Below are 15,244 nucleotides of genomic sequence, written 5' to 3'. Positions count from 1 at the left end.
CACTTATAGTATAAGAATGACTTCTATTCTATGGCATTAGAAGAAGGTCAGATAGGGCTAAAAGCCTGAAATCTACCAAAATGTTTAATCAAAAATTGTGTGTCTTCTGTGCCATTTGGGCCAAAGCTTTATTGATGTATATCAAGTATTGAAATCATTATGTCTCATTGATCGTAAATCTTTGAATCAAATCTTGAGCTGATATTGAAAGCTTGACATATGATATGCATATGCTATTGTTGTTCTTGTTCCTCATTGCTTTTGTCATAATGGTATATATATGGCATAAGATTATATTGTATCTATTTATTGAATTCACTAAGCGTTATTGCTTATCCCTCTTAATGTTTAAGAAATGCAGGCGATAATCATCCAGTATAGTCTTATACTATGTTTGAAAGATTTAGAATAGTCAATACTATTTCTTTGTATTTAATGTTCAAGTATGTATAAAAGTATAGTATCCTGGGTAGTTGTGTAATATATAACACTTAGTAATAGTCGGTTTGTATCCAGTCATTTGTAATCACTTTATCAATGTAAAATATTGTTTTTATGAGTATGCAAGTAGCATGTTTTGGAGTAAATATATTGTCAAGTATGAAAGTTTGGGTCTTTCAAAAATACGAAGGTGAGGGTCTTTCACTACCTCTATGGAACAAAAGTGTGTATAAATTCTAAATGATTACGAATGTGAATTTCTTATCATCTTAGTGAAGCAAATGTCATAGAAGACGCTTTAAGTAGGAAAGAGCAAGCAAAGCATTTCCATTTAGATGCTCAAAACATCATCACTTACTCCAATCTCACCACCCAAATTCAAGATGCTCAGCTGGAAGCACTCAAACCCGAGAATATTGTAGGAGAAAACATGTGAGGTATGGATAAACAATTCAACCTTAAGGAAGATGGAAAATGGTATTTCATTAATCAGATTTGGACCCTAAAGTTTGGTGAAGTCAAGAGTATAAACTTAAATGAAGCTCATAAGTCGAGATATTTAATACATCCTGGATCAGATAAGATGTATCTCAGTCTTAAAAAGTTGTATTTGTGGCCGAACATGAAGCTACAGATCACCACGTATAACAGTAAGTGATTGACCAACTCCAAAGTCAAAGCAAAGTACATGGAGCCATTTGGTCTACTACAATAACCTTCAGTCTCGAAATAGAAATAGGAATAGATGACCATGGACTTCATAATGTAGTTGCCAGGAACTTCAAGCAGTTATGGCACTAATTGAGTAGTGGTTAACTGTTTGACCAAGTCCTCCCATTTCATAGCCACCAAAGAAACTAACAAGATAGAGAAACTCACCCGAACATATTTCAAGGAAATAGTCAGACTGCATGGTGAGCCAATATTTATTATCCCGGACCGTGATAGCAGATTCACTTCTAGATTTTGGCAATCATTGCAAAGGTTCTTAGGAACCAAACTCTACATAACTACTATATATGGCCAGAGTGAAAGATTGACACAAACTTTAGAAGAAATACCCCATGCATGGGTGATAGACTTCAGTAATTCATGGGATACTCACTCACCACTAGTTCAGTTTTCATATAACAATAGTTATTAAACTAGCATAAAGGCTGCTCTATCCGAGGCCTTGTATAGACATATATTCCATTCTCCGAGATGCTGGACAGAAGTTGGAGATACCCAACTAGCTAAAAAGCATGTTGTAGATGCTCCTCACTAGCCCTGAGATCATTCATAAAAAAAAAAGATCTTTCAGATAAAGGAACGACTGAAGACTGCACATGGTCGTCAAAAAGGCTACACTGACACAAGACGCAAACCCTTAAATTTAAAGTAAAAGATCGTGTCCTGCTAATGGTCGCTCTATGGGATGACGTCATTAGATTTAGAAAAACATGGTAAACTAAACCACAGTTACATCAGACCTTTTGAAATGCTACCAAAGGTTGGTCTGCTGCCTTACAAAATCAATTTACCTCAAGAACTTAATTAAGTTCATGACACCTCCCACGTATGTAATTTCAAAAGTATCTCTAATAAGAACCTTGTTATTCCTCTCAATGAGATCCATGTTAGCACTAAATTTCACTTCGTGGAGGAACCAATGGAGATCATGGATCAAGAAATCAAAAGCCTCAAAAAAAGCCACATACCTATAATAAATGCCGGATTGAACTCTCATAGAGTGCCAGAGTTTATTTCAAAATGTAAGGATCAAATAAAACAAAAGTATCCATAAATTTTTAGCAGTGCTCCCTCATTACTGGAATCAAATACTATTACAACAAAATAATATTAGAACAAAACATTCTACAACATAATAATTTCGGGATGAAATTCCCATAATGGGGAGGTGATGTGACATCCTAGAATTTAGGTCAAAGCCAGTGAACGGTCAAGTTCACAATAAGCCTTTTGGTAGTATAACTAATTGAGTCTTAGTGCATCTAATATAACATAAATGAGTTATTTCAACTATTATAATATACCATACGATATCCTTCTTCCAAATGTGTAAATTGACAAACAAATCAAACTATTCAAACTGAAACCTTATGAATGCGTCTGAAAAACTAAAATTTTTTTGTTAAGCAGTTGTGAACAATTCAAACATTCTAGTCTTATAGTAAATGTTTTCCTATTTCCGAAAATATAAAGAACATCCAAAATGGAGTGCGTATGCAAAAGATACGATTGTTTTATGAATACAAAACCAGTACAATACTAATTTTCTTAAAATTGCTAAAACAGTTTTCTAACCATTGAGGAAGTTGCACTTCTCAAATGGAATTTCCAAAAGTATTTTTGGACTCAGGCTATAGCCAAATATTTATATTTATAAAAGTTGAAAAATCAGACGTTTAGAGATTTATTAATCGTGGAACCTTGAACTATTCATGTCGATATAATTTCAATTATTGGTAATATACCTGAAATAATATGTATATAAATCCAATCTGATTTGTGAAAATTTTGAAGGTAGAGGTGACAAAATATCTCTAAAATTCATGCATATATTCATATGTAAGGAAACATATTTTAATAACAAATAAAGATGTAATTGGTTATGGTTTTTGTAAAATATACATTATGTATGGCAAAGAAACATCAAAGATCCGCAATGTGTATATGTATACAATTATAATATTGTAACAAAACTATTGTACACATGTATATATAATTCTTATAGGGCTTCCAAAAACAAATATCAATCATGTACAATAAATTTTGGCTCCATTTACTTGCAGTACTCGATTTCCCTTACATATATCATATACGTATATAACCAACCAATAATATGTATACAAATGCATTATATGTAAATATAATTGTTTTTAAAAATATGCCTATTATATTATACAACTACACACTCAAATACATAAGAAATAAATAAAATTTAAGAAAATATTTCAATGGTACAACTTAAATCCCAACGAAATCTAATTGTGTAGAAAATCATGTTTCTACATCACCACACACAAAAGGAATACCACATAATGAAATTGGACAATCCTACACTCAAAGCCAAGAAAACCATTTGGAGGTGTTGTTCATACGTATTTCAGCTAGCCATAAAGGGCAGCAACACCCTTTGTTTCACTTCTTCTTTCCCATCGATTTCACAACCCCGATTGTGCTCCTCCTTCCCTATCAAATGAAGCAAACCAAACACTTTCCTTTTGATTTTCGATGTTTCCTTTTCCCCTGTCAAACAGTAAACTCAAACACCCATTTCCCCGATCGAATCCTATCAAACATTAACACCCAAACATCCAATTTCCAATGATTTCTATAAAAAAAATAAACAAATAAATAAATAAAGAAAATAAAAGAAATAGAAAGAAGAAGATCAGGCGAGCTGCCGGAGCAGCCCCCGTCTACGTACCTTTCCACCACCGAGAGCAAAACCCACTGAAGTGCGCATTTCCCTGAAGCAAACACGGGAGGCGACAACCCCCTCTGATCCCTCGACCTCTTTCCTACCGCGACGACTCTGCTGCCTTACCCCATCCCGTTCTTCCCTTCGGTCCGTTGAACCCAGGAGACCACATCGGTTTGCGAAGCTGATCGACGAAACCCTTACTGGCCTCCTACCCCTCGCAACACATGTAACCACACAGAACCCTCGTACCTCCCTTTCACACCTCACTACCGGAGATGCCTTCCCCCTTCAACCTTACTGTTGCTTCCGTGCGTCCTTCTTCCTCTCTCGATCGAAAACCTCGCCCCTTGCAAGATATCATTCGTGTTTTCTTCATGATTCTTCCAGATCAGACGTGCATCGAATCCCCAAATAATTTTCTCCCGATTTCTGTTGAATCCGTGTGTTCCATTCATCTTGTTTCGTTCGTAATATTATATCCGTCTCTTTTTTTCCCGATCAGTCCAAGTGATGAGGGCAAAAAGCCCTAATCCTCCTAAGTTTGAGCCATTAAACACATCTAGCCCCTCCATTTTCAGTTTTAATTTAAAATCAGTCCGTTTGCAAATATTTAATAATAACAGCCCTTATTTGAATTATCTAGCCAAATAAACCCCTCAATTGAAATACTTGATCAAAAATGGTCTGATTGTGATTTAAACCATTACCAAACAGTTCCTATAGTTTCTAAAAAAAGCGAACACAATAATCCGATTATTTTATTCGTTACAAAACAATCCTTTTCGGTTAAAAATATTATAGAAAGTCTCGGGGTTTGTTTTAGCTCAAAAAGACAACAAGATGCGGGTTCTCATGCGAATCCTCATGAAAATGAAACTGATTCTGTACAAATCGAACTCACGTTTCAAGGGTAAGTGTTACAGCCCATTTTAAATATTTTAATTATTTCCAAGAGGAACACATGTGCCTAAATATTTTATTTATATAAATCAATTTTTTATGCGAAAATACAATAAACCTAGATTATATAAATACTATTATTTAACAATTTACCATATTATTATAAATAAACTAGTGTAAACTTTTATGATTATTTTATCGTGAAATAACCAGTTCACATAACAAATTCTACATTATAAAAAATTATATGACTTTTATGTGACATTGGATATTATAACAAGTACGTTATAAAATTTTGTAGTATTTCAAGGATTCAAACTATTACTATGCATATTCATTTACATGTTTAAGTACACAATGTTTATAGATGTACATACGTTAATTAATTTGAAACATTCATTTTTATAAAAATGAGCACACTACATTTTTACATACATATCAAACATACTCGATTTTTGTAAACCTTATACAACGATATTCATTATTATAACACTCCGTTTAAATAAAATATAATAAATGAAACAAAATAAGTAAATATATAAGATAAATAAATAAATAAATAAATAATCCCTAAAAACCTCAAGATATAATTTTTATTTTATTTTATTTTAGCTCTAAATCCGTAATAATTTATTTGTGTTAGCCATAAGGAGTTAAATGTTGTAATTGCTGGAAATTGGGATCTATAATTTAACACATGGAATTTTATTGAAAGAATTTTTGGGAGCAGGGGATAAAGAGTAAACATAAGATCTGAATTGAGAAAGAATAAAGAGGGAGGGGTCGGAAGTGTCAAAATTAGTATAAATTTGGAGCTAGAGACGTGAATTAAAACTCGTTCCTCCACCCTCTTGTTAACAGAAGCATCAAACCCTAACCCTAAAAGCTCCAGCTGCCACCACCTTATCTCTCCCATCTCCAGTGTTGCCATCCCCTTCGCTGAACCATCACCGTAACTATCCTACTAGCGACGACGACTAGCGCTGGAAGGGAAGCTTTCGAAACCAAAACGACTGTGAATGATCGCTGTCTCCATTCCTCCGCCACTTCTTCTTTTATGTCGTCATCCGCATATGCAACTGGTAGTTATCGGTGCTACTCCGACTGCCCCCTTGCCTTCTTTCTATCCCACAAAAGCTAGCTACTACTGCCACCGCTCGTACGACCCTTCCATCCGCTGCTTTGATCGTAATACCACCCCCGAAGAGGGTTGATGTGGATGTGTTTTCATATGTGTTTCACGAGTGCGTGTGTGTGTGTTTGTTAGTGTTGATGCTCGTGGCAGGCATCATGTTGGCCGAAAAATCGAGTTAAACACCACCATGGCAGCCAACTACGGTGGTTGTCGACCATACTACTCTTTCTGCCACCACCAGCCACCGTGAGTGGTGGTTATGTATGTGTTTCATATGGTATTTATGTGTGTGTTTATTTCAGTTGAATGTTGTTTTGGGTGTTTCTTAACCCAAAAACTGATGAAAAACCACCACCAACACACGTTGCCCTTTTACCACCACCAACTGCCACTTTGGGTGGATGTGTGTATGTGTATGTATGTGCGTGTGTTTGTACGAATGTTTGAAATGCTTTTTCACTGTTTCGGCCTAAGATCATAACCACCACCACAGTAAGGTGGTGGCTACTGCCCTGAACCACCGTTCACCACCATCACCCGACGTGTTAGTGGGTGCTGCCCAACTTATTAAAATCTAATTAACCTAAAAGCCTAACCTAGAACCTAATTGTCTAGTATTTGAGTTGGAAACCCTAATTAGGGTTTAGAATACCCTAGTGTCATGAAACCCTAATTTTGGAGTTGGTCGAGACCCGCATTGAAACTAATAATTAAACGTAAAATAATACTTTTTAATGCCCCAAAAATTAACTTAATGCAATATTGGGCTTAATAGATTAAGTCCTTATAGATTTATGTGTCGAACACTAACCCTAGTTATTATTTTATGTGAAAAACCCTAGAATCGAGAAGCAATATTTTGGACAATAATCAAACATGTATTTGGACTATTGATTAAGTTATTATTTCACCCAAAAAATTTTAAGTCAAACCTTAATCAATCATACCCTTAAGTGATTATGTCCTTAAGGGGTTAATTGTTCTTACTTAACTCTAATCATCATTTTATGTGAAACCCTTATCGTCATTTCACGTGAGGTGGTCACTGTTGCAAGTGTCTATGATCTATGATCGGCTATTGACTTAAGTATCGTCATCTATGTGTTTGGAAGTGATTTGAATCTGGTAGAGTCCTTGATTGCTATAGTGGTTATCTACGCGCATATCGAGGTGAGTTTCGCTTCATTGTACCCGTGGGTCGAAGGCACCAATGTCGGCCCACAAGTTTTGGTCATCTGCTACTAGAGGGATGCTATTGGGATGTTATATAGTCATGTACGATAGAATGAGGACCCTTGATCTATGCTCTCTTACCCATTCCTTGTTTGGTTGTGGTTCTAGAGGAGGATCACCAGTCTGGGTGACTATCTCGCCGCTGAGTATATACGGTTATGAATTCCTTGGATTGTTGATATTTAGTATGTTGTTATGCTATAATGATTTGTTAGATGTGTGTTTTGTTATTAAGTATGTCGTTATGTTGTAGTAATCTGTTAGATCTGTGTTATGGTATTAAGTATGATGCTATGTTGTAGTGATTAGTTAGATTTATCTCCTAGTATGGAGTATGTTGCTTTGTGGTAATAACCTGTAGAGATGTATGTTATATTTGCTTGCAGGTTATCATCTATGGAGTGCCCTTAGGGACTGTCGGTGGTCACGTAGGATAGCCTGATAACTATTGGTCTAGGCTTTCTTGTTTGTTCCTTTTTTGGTTGTGGCTCTAGAGTAGGACCATCTGCTTGGGTGGCTATCTCACCTCTGGTTACTTATGGTTACGCATTCTATGGGGGTTAACTGGTAGTGGGATTGTATGTTGTGAGAAGATTAGTAGGCAGTAGTGAGTTGTAAGATTGTTGTTTTCCTGTATTATGTGCCAACTTGATCTTGAATGTTTATATGTAGAAATATTGTGTTTGGATGAGTTGAGGCCATCCTGCATTGTGTGGTAGGCCAAGATACTCGGTGCGGGCCGACTGTAAGTCGTAGGAACGGAGGCTCAGTGGAATAGTTTAGGTTAAGGTGGACCAGTGTAGACTGAAGGCCAATAGACCCAAGGCATCCCAGATAGACTGAATGCCAGTGAGCGAAGCAGTCAAGCCGAAGTCCCAGAGAATGGTCCAGATAGACTGAAGGCCCGGTGAGGTGTACCCGTGATACTGAAGGTTTTGTGAGTGTACCAGATAGAATATAGGTCGATGGGGCGTTCCAGTTAGACTGAAGGCTCTGTAGTGTACCAGATGGACTGTAGACCAGTGGGGCATTCCGGTCATGCTTAAGGCCTTGTATGCATGATGTTGTTTATTATTAAGTTTATGTAGTGGTATTTTGGGGAAAACTCACTAAGCGTTGGTCTTATAGTTTTGGGTCATGTTTTAGGTACCTCAGATGATCGCGGGAAGGCAAAGGCTTGATCGTGCACCTCCTCATGTTTTTTGTTATGATTTTGGAAAACTCTAATATTAAACATATTTTGAAAACTATGTTGTAAATAAATATGGTTTCTGGTTGGTTTAAAAAGTTTAAAATTTTCATGAATTTTTTAGTGTTACAAAGTTGGTATCATAGCCTTAGTTTTAGTGAATTGGAGGAACACTCGTGTGAATCCATTTTCAAACTAAGGAACAAGATTTTTAAAACAATTTTCAAATGGGTTTCAAAATAATCAGAGAGGATGAGACGTGTACGATCAGTCGGAGCTAGTAAGTAGACCGCAAATTACCACACTGTTATTTGAGATTATATTATGTTATGTTAGAACAACATGCTACTGATAGGATAGTGATCCTCAAGAATCATATGATACAATTGCCTTATATTTGATGCCTTATCTCTTGTAGAATACCTTAGTGATTATGGTATGACTCTTTCGTGTGTGAACTAACTATTGAGTGAATGCGCTAAGTCACATACTGCATGGGTTAAATGGTCTTACGGTTGGGGATTTGGTCCTGCTGCACAGCTCTTATTTGAGTCCAACCGTTGTAGGATTGAATCCTTTAACCTAAGATTGTTTAATTTGTGTAGTATGTGATAATGTTCATGCAATAGTTTTTTAGCACCAATGGAGGGTCGTGTGGCCGTTTATTGTAGGATGAGTTATGTGGGGTCAGCCGATCAGTCCTTATATGGGTAGCTTTCCTCTAGGAAGTGAGGATAAAGTGCATGAGTATGCTTTAGTGTAGTGTTTTGTTAGGGATGTTGTGATGATCCTCTGAGACAACTACATGTAGGTGTGAAAGGTAGTATGGGCCCGTACAATTGAAAGCACAGGACTCGTACGCATATCAGGGAGGTTACAAACCCTATAATTTTTTTGGGAATTGGTTCCCCTATATGTGTTTTGTCTAATATCTTCCTGGTTTATTTTTAGTACGGCGATTACGAGAAGATTTGATGATGTACCCGGATCAGAAACAGAAGCAGATGGCCAGGATGGGCCAGCATTGACTGAGAACCATATTAGGGAGATCATTCGTGAGGAGGTTGTTTCTTTTTTTCGGGGGCAGATACCAGAGTTGGTTCAATATGTCAAGGTCGTGATGAAGGAGTAGTTTGATGACCGATATGCTACACTTTTTAAGGTTGTTGTTGCTGCAGCCACTGCGGCTGTTGCTACCATTAAAGGATGAGGAGAAAGTGATTTCTAGTTGTTGGATTAGGTGTCTAAAACGATGAATATAATTGGTATGTACTTGACCCGATAGTAGCATGGTCCTTTTAGGTTTCTTTCACCATAGCAATTTGATAGAATGGATATTTGAAAAAGAGGTTAATTGTGATTTATTAAGATATTATAAGAATAGTATATTATTAAGAAATCATATTATTTAATTAGTATTGACCAAGAATTAATTTGGATTAAATTAGTGATCAAAAGATACTAATTAAATTAACGGGGACTGATTAAGTAAATCAGTAATACTTATAGTTTGGGCTAACGATCCATTGTAACGACCCGTCTCTGGTATGTTGTTTTCATGTTATTTATTTAGAAGTTTCAAGAGGGACTCGGCGATTCTATTGCCAGACTCATCGAGTAGAGGTGGGATCTTGAGCAGCGTATAGATCGGTGACTCGACGAGTCCATATTCGGGACTCGGCGAGTCCGCTTGCCAGGTAGAAACCCTAAATCCCCGGGTTTGCACCCTATTTAAACCATCTTATGAGTCCCAAACTTGTCTCCTTCACCCTCAGAGCATCATTTAGCAAACCCTAACCATTCCCTTGAGTATTTGAGCATTTCTTGTGTGAATCTTGAAGTTTTGAAGAGAAGAAGGAGGCTAGATCCAAAGGAGTAGAAGAAGATCCAAGATCTTGCACCACTACAGAGCTTATTGAGGTAATAATCGGATTTCCTTCTGTTTCTATGATTGATTCTCCATTATAAGCACATTTAGTCCATTTTATCCATTTCTTAGCTTGTGTATAGTAGAGAGATCACATTGGGTTGATTAGCCTTCGGATCTAGCCATGTTTCAGTTCCAAAAACATAGATCTAACACCTTTATGGAGCCATTTCGCATGATAACCCTAGATCTACTCTTTTAAGTGCCTTTTCAACCTTTAAATCCCTTTTCATGCGTATGTACACGTAAAGTTGGAAACTTTACGTGGTAAACAAGCCTTAGAAACTCAGATCTATAAATTGTATGCAGTGGTTTTGAGCAGAATCGAGTTTTTAGTAACTGCATGCATGCGACTCGGTGAGTCGAGCCGCGAGTCCCCGATCTTTCATCTTTCGAGTGATTCCGAGAGGAGACTAGTGAGTAGTAGAATGGACTCAGTGAGTCGGAGGTTAGACTCAGTAGTGGAGGGACTCGACGAGTTGTTCATATAACTCGGCGAGTCTAAGGCAATCTTCATAGATTCAAGAACAACTCGTCGATTTGTTCATACAACTCGGCGAGTCGGATGCAGATAGCCTGAGTTCTAGAATCGAAAGGGAACTCGTCGAGTTTATGCCATACTCGACGAGTAGCAGCGAACAGGATTGAGAAGTGAGAGTAGGGACTCGGCGAGTTGGCGGCCCAACTCGACGAGTCAGGTCAACTGTAAGTTGACTTTGACCAGGAGAGTTGACTTTAGCCAGGGGTAAAAGAGTCATTTCACCCCAATGCAGTTATTAGTATTTAATTGAGTGTAATTGTGGAATTGTAGCCGGGTAGATACCGGAGCAGTAGCAGATAGCTTCCAGAGCTACACACTCAGCAGCCAGATTACGAGGTGAGTCTCCTTCCAGTAGGAACAGGTCTAAGGCCACAATGCCGGCCCATTTAGCTAGTAGTAGTTTCCGGACTTTGGTCCGATGCAGATTTTAGTATTTTTGATGCCTTCGTGGCTCAGACAGGATTTATGTGTTATGTGTTCTGGGTTACAGCCCAATGCAGTATGCAGTTTATGTGTTCATGCTAGTTGATATGTTTATGCTATGCAATGTGCAGTCAGTTCCGGACTTCGGTCCGATGCAGTTAGTTCCGGCTTTCGGTCCGATGCAGGAGGCAAGGCCTCAGTAGTTCCGGACTTCGGTCCGATGCACAGGGAAAGGCCCTGGTTAGTTTCGGACTTCGGTCCGATGCAGTTTCCAAACTTCCGTCCGATGCAGTGGGCAAGGCCCAGTATGTGTTTATATGTATTGTATGGTATGTGGTAGTTTGGGGGAGCTCACTAAGCTTCGTGCTTACAGTTTTAGTTTTGGTTTCAGGTACTTCTGCAAGCAAAGGGAAGAGCTCAGGTTGATGGCATCGCACACACCACAGCTTCAGTTGTCCTAGGAGTTGTGTTTAGTTTTCATAGATGTGATTTGATATAGTCTTGATACAGTTTACTCATAACACCTTGCTATTGTTTTTTAGATATTGACGTACGAGTTTTACTTTATGATATTATCATGGTGTTTTTAGTAATTATCAAACAAAAATTTTTGGTTCGTATTTTCGGATGTTTCAAGTTGGTATCAAAGCCTTGGTTTGAGGGATTCAGATACACTTTTGGGTGTGTTTGAACTCAAACTAAGGAAACGGTAAAGATTTTCAAAAGAAAATTGTCTTTGAAAGTGGTTTTTTTGAAAAAGAGTTTAGAAAGAATAAGAGTTTTTATAAAAGGAAAATGGTGTGGCGTATTCGATCACCCGAGCTCAAGTAAGTACTCCCAAATTATCCATACAAGTTATGTTATGATTGTCAGTTTTAGTTTCAGTAGAACAGCATGCTAGAATAGGACTAAAGATCTAGGAGGATGCCTTATGTACCTGCTATATGTAACGCCTGTGTTTCTGGGCTTGCCATTTTTAGCAATGTAATAGTCTAGGTTAACCTTTTTAACCCGTTTTGAAATAATAGAAGTGTATTATTTGAGTATTATGTGTTTTGTGCTTAATTGCTTAATTATGTGGTTTGATTAATTAAAAATAAAAATAAGTGTCAAAATTTAAGTATAAAATAAACTTGATATCTTTAGATAATGTTGTAGTAGTTGAAACAAGGTTTCTGAAGATATAAAGAATGTCGAACTCCGAGTTATAACGAAGAAGTTATGACCTGTTGAAGTTTCACGACAGAACCGGCAACGCTAAATGACGTAAAAAGTAAAATTTACGTTAGAGAGATAGTTAGCCTTAGTGATCTAAACGATAATTGAATATCTCGTTGTTAGTATCGAAGCGATAAAAAGTTAGGCGAGAACGGACGTCAAACGAAGAAGTTATGAATTAATAACGAAATTTTCTGTCCCTACCTATTAAAAATAAATAATAAAAATAAATCAAAGTTAGCCGACAAAGTCTAAACAAAAGTTGTAGAGCGTAGTGTCACCTTCGCGTGGATATAAAGAACATCGAAAACGGAGTTCGTATGAGGAAGATATGAATTTTCGAAGTTTATTAAATAATTAATAATTAAATTTAATTATTAAACCTCGGTATTATCCGGAGGCGAATCACCGGACTCATTCGGAGTACGCCCCGCATACTCGTGTATGCCCCACGTACAGCGAAGAGTGTCGACACTTCAGATGACGCATGCAGTGACGATTTCGGACGCATGTACGCCCTGCGTACCCTTGTACGCCCCGTGTAAATGAGGCTCCCAGCCTCCTATAAATAGGATGCGAGGGCAGCCGGCTCCTTTGCTATTTTTCTCTCCTTTCTCTCTCGTTTTGCATCGATTTGCATGCCAGAAGTACCCCGAAGCCCCGGTAATATTCCCGAGTCCCGAAGCAAGTCCCGAGATCCCGAAGATCCCGAGAAGTGCGGTTTCCGAGCCAAAGCTCTGCCCGCGAGAAGTTCGATTTTTGTAGAGATCTTCCAGATTTGTTGAGGATTAATACTTTTGCAAGTCGTAGTGCTGTCCGATCATCTTCTGATCAAGTGAGTGTATACTACCTTTCATAAACACGATAATAATACAAGTATGATTTGAGTGTATTAAGTATATGGTTGTTTATATGTGTGAATGTGTTGTTACTTTCTTCTAATGCATAATTATGAAGTATTTTATACGAGATACGTGTTATGTGTATATTTTGTTGTTATGTGTGTGAATGTCTTTTCACTTTCTTCTATCTTACAGATCTGATTATTTCTATATGAAATACGTGTTATGTGTATGTGCCTCATCTGTTATGTGGAAAAAGTATTGATTGAGCATGTTATACAGGTTTTGAAAATATGTATAAAAATGTATGTTTTATCTACTAATATGTTGGGTAGAACATGGGTACATAGTTGGTGTGTAATAAATAGACGAGAGGCCTCGATGTTGTTTTGATCCAGTCATCTAGCAGAATTTAGATGACGACCACAGACTTTTCTAGACAGTCTAGTGGAACGCTAGCAGGCTCATAACCTGTAGGTGTTAATGAACTTGGGTGTTCATTCGCTGTATTCCATCCACCTCATGGTTGCCTTATTTGACTTATATTGCTGAGGAACCCCCGAAGCATGTGTTGTCACCCCGATAAAATATTCTTAGACTAGGTCCCTTGTGTTAGTTATTTTAGGGACATAAAGTGAGAATAACGGGAATGGGTAATTGGGTTATTGTTGGTTGATAATAATTAATTTAATTATTTATTGTGGGTTGAAAACCCTATATGCTCACCAGGCTCCCAAGCCTGACCCACTCAGTTTTATTTGTATTACAGGAAGTGGCGCAAGGGCATAAGATGGATGAACCATCAAGTTGTTTTGTTTACAAGTCTGTATATGTATATATTTGTTGAATGACTTGTAATGTTATCATTTATGCTTATTGGTCTGTATCGGAACATGACACCCCAGGTTTTGATTATATAACGAAAATACATTTCTTTTATGAAATGCTTTGGTAAACATTGTTTTATCATGTTTTGTTTTTGGGAACAAATTCCGCAACTCTTTCAAATCAAAAGGATTTACTCTGAAATTAATTTAAAAGCATAAATGAAAATCGGTCTTTTCTGGCCAAGATTTTGGGGATGTTACACTATATGTGTTTCAGCTTTACAAGATTTGCATGCTACTATTGAGTAGACAATAGTAGGATAGCCTGTTTAGGTTATGCCTGATAGTATGAGCTTAAAATTGTATGCTAGTACAGTATCTCGTTATGAGAATAGAATTTCTTGAGTAGTTTCCTGTATCCGAATGCTGCTTGCTTTGTGATTTGTGTGACTCTGAGTGATGGGAGTTAGCCATTAGGTGAATACGTCACATCACATGTGATCAGGGTTGAATAATCTCAGAGTGTTGGATTTGGCCCTATTGCGCAGCTCTTGTTTGAGTCTAACCGTGGTAGGGACGAGTCCTTTACTTGAATGATTATCTGAGCCTCATCACATGTGATGGTATTCAGGTGATGACTAATTATTGACACAAGGAGGCCTTCAGCAGCTGAGGATTGTTTTGAATAGAGTCAGAGATTTCCCTAGGGCAAGCCTAGGATGAGAGTAGCAGAGATCAGTAGTAGTAGAAGTGACTTGGTGGAGTCAAGGCAGTTCTTGAGGAAAGTACGGATAGATGTGCAAGGTAGTATGGGCCCGTACTACTAAAAGCAGAGGACCCATACTCGAATCAAGGAAGGCTGAGACAAGACCAGGAAACTAGTATTGGTATCAATGATCCCTTGAGATATTTCAGTTTTCTGATGTTGCTATGATTTGTTTCAGACTGGTAGTCTTGCATCCGAGGCCAACAGTCGGCAGTTCAGGTGCCGGAGGGGGATCAGGATCAGGCCCGGAGGTCGGGCAGTTGGATGAGCAGACCAGAGAGTTTCTTTCTTCAGAGATTACTCGTATCATACTGGAGCAGACTCCTGTGATCTTTGGTTCGATCAAGGAGGGTATTCTAGACTTGATGGATG

The sequence above is a fragment of the Lactuca saligna genome, chromosome 6 (genome assembly GCF_052625555.1).
Source record: "Lactuca saligna cultivar CGN05327 chromosome 6, ASM5262555v1, whole genome shotgun sequence".
NCBI lineage: Eukaryota > Viridiplantae > Streptophyta > Magnoliopsida > Asterales > Asteraceae > Lactuca > Lactuca saligna.
This window is presented reverse-complemented; position numbering follows the sequence as displayed.